We start from the raw sequence: 6,244 nt of genomic DNA, 5'->3' as shown, positions 1-6,244 counted from the left end.
GTTATGGTGTTCTCCCTTCACATCTGTTTTATTCTTTTCTACTTCTGTGTTCGTAGACTCTACGACGTAGAGCATTATTTAAAAATGTCCGAATTCCCAAATACATATTTTCTCGACTAAATATCCAGATATATTGTTTTTTCTCTGAAAATAACTGTTCTAGGGGTTTGGTTAAACTTTAATGACCAAATTTATAAACCATTTTATGGGTCCATGCCATGTTCATTCTTTTATTTTTGTTTACTGATCATTTATAAGATGTGCCTGTGCCACACTTCAGACTCCTAACAGCGACACAGAACAAATAACATAATAATGTTTTCAAAGCCAAAGAAATCCAGTCTCCATTGAAACATAAGTTGACTAGTCGGCACATCATGTAGATGAGCTCTTGGGCTACCCACACTAGGTTTCCCTAAAGATCAAGAGAACAAGGTAATTTCTCTTAAGTATTGTGTCCTCATATTGCTTCGTAATTGTGTTTTATAAACTGCAATTAAAAATAAAGTGATATTACTGTTGGATACGTGTATGCTATATTGCATGTTCTGTTGTCAAAAAACTTTTGAGGATACGCTATAAGGGATTGTAGCGTAGTTAAGATGATCGCTCTCTTTCCTCTTCTCCCTCTTCATCACATTAATGTCTCAAAAATTAATGTTACTGACTTGACTTCTCCCATGGAGTCCTTATGCTTTATCATTGCAAATCCAGGGTCGCAGCTACGGCCACATTGTGGATCAAGATTCTGATTGTGGATTAAATATCTGGTCTTTTTCTGCAGATATGCAAATCAGAGGATGTCACAACTTGTTAAAGCCCTATGAGACAAATTGTGATTTGTGAATATGGGCTATACAAATAAAATTTGATTGATTAATCGATTGATAAAGATAACAAAAACCTCCAGTTTCTACTGAGTGACTTCTGTGACCTTTGTAACCTACATAACTGATGTAACTGACTTAACTAACATAACTGATCATCACAGTTACTCAGATCACACCCAGCAGTACATATCTATGAAGCCTGATGAATCTAATCAGTGTGCATTGGACGTCTGGGGGTTCCATACTACTGGACTGCTTGGATTTAGGCTGAGTATATTCTTTAAATAAGCCATTACCACATGGTGCCTGATTGACTCATTAGCAGGGGGTGTGGTCAGCACAGCTGTAGCTAATCTTCGATGACTCTGGTGTAAAAAAACAGGAATTGTTTGAAGTGTCAGCTTCAGCGTCAGTGAAGATTCGTCAGATGAAGACAAAGTTGGAGTCTTTCGGGGGAGGCTGAGTATAACGCTGCTCATATCTACTCGTAGATACTATAGGCCTTGCACTCGTTTACAACCTTACTGTAACCTTTCATCTATTATCTATCCCACCCGTTCCACACATACCCAACACCTTGTCACAACTGTCCAGTCAGCTACCCGCAAAAGGGACTTTATCTCTGGCTTTTCTACCCAGCTATCTGCCAATCGGCTTGTTGCACCCTCACTGCAAGCTAACCACTCAACAAAATCACGACTATTTGCTGTCCTACACATCTTCCGCCGCAGGCTAAAGACACATCTCTTCCGACTTTACCTTGGATAAAAAATTATAATACATTTTTTTGAAAGTAGCACTTTAGTAGCACTTATATGGCACATACATATAGCACTTTGTAGTTTGGCTTTCTTGAAGAAAATTGTACATGCTTGACTCTTGTTGTTCTGGGTTTGTACCCTCATGGTTGAATGCACTCATTGTAAGTCGCTTTGGATAAAAGCGTCAGCTAAATGAAATGCAATGTAATGTAATCACTTCAGGAATGTCTCAAGAACATCAAGGCCTGGATGACCCAGAATTTTTTATTTCTTAATTCAGACAAAACTGAGGTCATTGTAATTGGCCCCAAACATCTCAGAGAAACACTGTCTGACCAGAGAGTCACAATGGATGGTATTAGTTTGGCCCCTAGTGAGGAACCTTGGAGTTATGTTTGACCAGGACATGTTTTGACCCACACATAAACAAGTCTCTAGGACAGCTTTCTTCCACCTGCGCAATATTCAGAAAATTAGGAACATCCTGTCTCAGAGGGTTGCTGAGAAACTAGTCTATGCATTTGTTACCTCTAGACCGGTATCTCTGACTGCAGAGCTGCAGGATTCAGACAAGTATTATTAATTTTACTGTTGAATTAATGTTGCTATAATTAATAACATCTTTACACTCTTATTGTTTTCATTATAACTTTTCAGAGCTGAAACCTGATGGTGCACAACGGTTCCTGAGTTCTCTCCCTATATATATATATATATATATATATATATATATATATATATATATATATATATATATATATATATATATATATATAAATAAATAAATAAATAAATAAATAAATAAATAAAGGTGAAAGGTAGATATTGTTCTGTTTTTTAGTTCACAACAGGGTTCAGCTTTTAACACCTTACATTTATGGATATACGGAGCAGAAAATCCATCTGGATTCTTTGAACAAAAACATACGTGAATTAAGAGAATTATATATTAAGATACCACAAGAAAGAATACTATGTTAAACTTCTGGAGACATATAGAAAGACCACACAAAGGACATGGAGATTACTTAACAGGTCATAGAAAAATAGACTATCCAAATTATTTTGTAAAAGACAATACACTCATAAACAAAGTTTATGAAATTGCCAATGAATTAAATTACTACTTTGTAAATGTCGGATAACTTAACTTAGCAAAACAGATTGTTGACCCACAAAATAAGTTTGGGATGGAAGAAAAAATTGTGCCAAGAAACATCTACTCTATTTTTATTAGAGGGGTTGAGAAACATGAGATATATTACATTGTAAGATAATCGGAGAATTAAAAGTCAATAGACTGGAACGAAATTTACATGTCATTAGTAAAATATATCATATCATGTGTAGTGAAACCTCTGACTCTTATCTGCAACCTGTCCTTACAAACCGATATATTTCCCAATAAAATGAATATAGATCCCATTTAAAAAAGTGAAGATAGACATTTATTTTCCAATTAAAGACCAATTTTACTGCTTACACAATTCTCAAAAATTCTAGAAAAAATCTTTGAGCAAAGACTTGACATTCATAGAAAAACATAACTTACTTTGTGATCATCATTATGGCTTTAGAGCAAACAGATCCACCTCAATGGCAGTGATGGAAATGGCAGAACAGGTATCTACTGCAATGGACATTAAGGAATATACTGTGGGGGTGTTTGTATATTTAAAAAAGTTTTCGACATCATTGACCATAGCTTACTATTGAAGAAATTGGAACGATATGGCATCAGAGGAATAGCATGGTAGTCATGGTTGAACAGTTATCTTGAAGACAGATATCAATATGTACACTTAAACAGTGTTGACTCTAATTTACTGAAGGTCTCTTGTGGGGTGCCAAAGGGTTCCATCTTGGAACCCAAACTGTTTATACTGTATTAATCAGATTTGATTGAAGTCTCAATTGTTAAAATTTGTTCTGTTTGCGGATTATACTAATATAAAGTGTTCAGGAAAGCATTTGGTAGAACTTATATATATAGTGTAAAGAGAGCTGAAAGTTATAAATTAATGGTTTGACACTAACAAGTTATCACTGAATTTAAGTAAAACTAAGATTATAATATTTGGTTTTAGGCTAATCAAAAATCAAGTCAAAATTAGGATCAATGATGTTAAAATAGAAAGCCAGAATAAATTCCAGGGTGTGATTAATAATCTTTTTATAAATTGAAAATCACACGTAAATAATTTCAAAAGAAAACTGTCTAAAAGCATTGCAATACATAAAATACTGTCTACAAAGATTATTTGAATTGCGACAGACCCAATATTACATAAATATACAATGCCTATAAAAAGTATTCACCCCCTTGGATGTTTCACCCTTTTGTTGCTTTTATACATGAAATCATGGTCAATATAATTTGGCTTTTTTGACAAGAATTTGCACAAAAAAACCTCTTTAATATCAAAGTGAAAACAGATTTTTACAAAATAATGTCAATTAATTAAAAATATATAAGGTAAAGTAAATGATTGCATAAATATTCACCCCCTTCAGGTGAGTATTTGGTAGATGCACCTTTGGCTGCAATCACAGCACTGAGTCTGTGTGGAAATGTCTCAATCAGGCTGGCACATCTGGACACTGCAATTTGTCTCCATTCTTCCTTGCAAAACAGCTCAAGCTCTGTCAGGTTGCTCGGGGATCGGGCGTGAACAGCTCTTTTCAAGTCCAGCCACAAATTCTCGATTGGATTGAGATCTGGGCTTTGACTTGGCCACTCCAGAACATTCACCTTGTTGTCTTTGAACCATTTCTGTGTAGCTTTTGCTGTATGCTTGGGGTCGTTGTCTTGCTGGAAAATAAATCTTCTCCCAAGTCGTAGTTCTCTTGCAGACTGAGTCAGATTATCCTCCAGGATTTGGCGATATTTTTCTAATGTAATCTTTCCAGGGCCTGCTGCTGAGAAGCATCCCAGAGCATGATGCTGCCATCACCATGCCAGAGAGCAGCTCAATTTTTGTCTCATCAGACCAAAGAACCTTCTTCCATTTGACCTTGGAGTCTCCCACATGCCTTTGGGCGAATTCCAGGCGAGACTTCATATGAGCTTTTTTCAACAGTGGCTTTCTCTTTGCCACTCTCCCATACAGCTTCGACTGGTGAAGAACCCGGGCAACAGTTGTTGTATGTACAGTCTCTCCCATCTGAGCCACTGAAGCTTTGAACTCCTTCAGAGTGGTCAGAGGTGTCTTGGTGGCTCCCTCACCAGTCTTCTTCTTGCCCGGTCACTCAGTTTGTGAGGACGGCCAGCTCTAGGCAAATTTAAACAAGTGCCATACTCCTTCCATTTCTTAATGATGGATTTAACTGAACTCTGTGGGATGTCCAGTGAGTTGGAAATCTTTTTGTAGCCATCTCCTGACTTATACTTTTCAATGATCTTTTCTCTGAGTTGCTTGGAGTGTTCTTTTGTCTTCATGTTGCAATTGGAGCAGGAATCCTGATGAACCAGAGACTGGACCTCCCAGACACAGGTGTTTTTATACTCCAGTCACTTGACACACATCAACTGCACTCAGGTGATCTCCATGTCACTAATTGTGACACTGCTGGCATCAACTAGCTGGACCTCTGTTGAATTAGGTCAGTCACTTTAAAGGGGGTGAATATTTATGCAAACACTTATTTTACACTATATATTTTTAATTAATTGACATTAGTTTGTAAATATCTGTTTTCACTTTGACATGAAAGAAGCTTTTTTTGCAAATTCTTGTCAAAAAAGCCAAATTATATTGACCATGATTTCATGTATAAAAGCAACAAAAGGGTGAAACATCCAAGGGGGGTGAATACTTTTTATAGGCATTGTATGCTATGACAGATACCGAAATAAACTAAACTGAACTGAACCACAGAGAAATGAATGACGGCTATTTTGGCCATAGTGCTCTATAGAGGGCTTATGTGTCCCTGCATACATGTAAGCAAATATCAGCTTTTGTCTTATTAACATAGAGATTTTATATAGAACATTCATCGGCATAAAAATGCAGATAATGACTTATTGAATTTTGCTAATGTAATTTTGTTAATTTCATGCTTTTTGTCTGTCTATTACTCCTTAAAATAAATGGAAACAGAAGTGAAACCAAGCTAAATGGGAATGAAAGGGATGATAGATGAAACAACTTTTAACCTTTTTAACAGAGGGTAATATCAGTAAGTTTCGTTCCTAACGAGTTATAGCTCCAGTTATGTTGTGGAAAGTTGTATTCCGCAAGGGAGTAGTATCAGTCCAGTTCAGTCCTAATAAATAACTTTTAAAGTAGTGTATATAGGTCTATTAGTGTGACTTTATTTGCTGATGATGGAGTCATGTGAAGAAAGGGGATGGAATAGTGTTGAATACAAAATAAAAGAAGCAATATGCCAAGGAAAAACCTGGGCAATTAAGTGGGGATTTAGATTTTCTGTGTTGATTTTAAAGAGTTTGTTTTATAAAAAGGAGAATTTGGGATCAGAATTAACATTAAACTTTATGGAGAGAGCTCAGAGAAGGTGCAATGTTTTTGGGCATCTGGTTCGAGAACAATTTTGCTTTGACGATTCAAATTGAAAAAATGGTTAAAAAATGTAAAGTGTTGAATATTGAAAGATGTTTGAGAGGCAGTGTGTGGAGAGCAAGCCGAC

This window comes from Hippoglossus stenolepis, chromosome 18 (genome assembly GCF_022539355.2).
Source record: "Hippoglossus stenolepis isolate QCI-W04-F060 chromosome 18, HSTE1.2, whole genome shotgun sequence".
Lineage (NCBI taxonomy): Eukaryota > Metazoa > Chordata > Actinopteri > Pleuronectiformes > Pleuronectidae > Hippoglossus > Hippoglossus stenolepis.
This window is presented reverse-complemented; position numbering follows the sequence as displayed.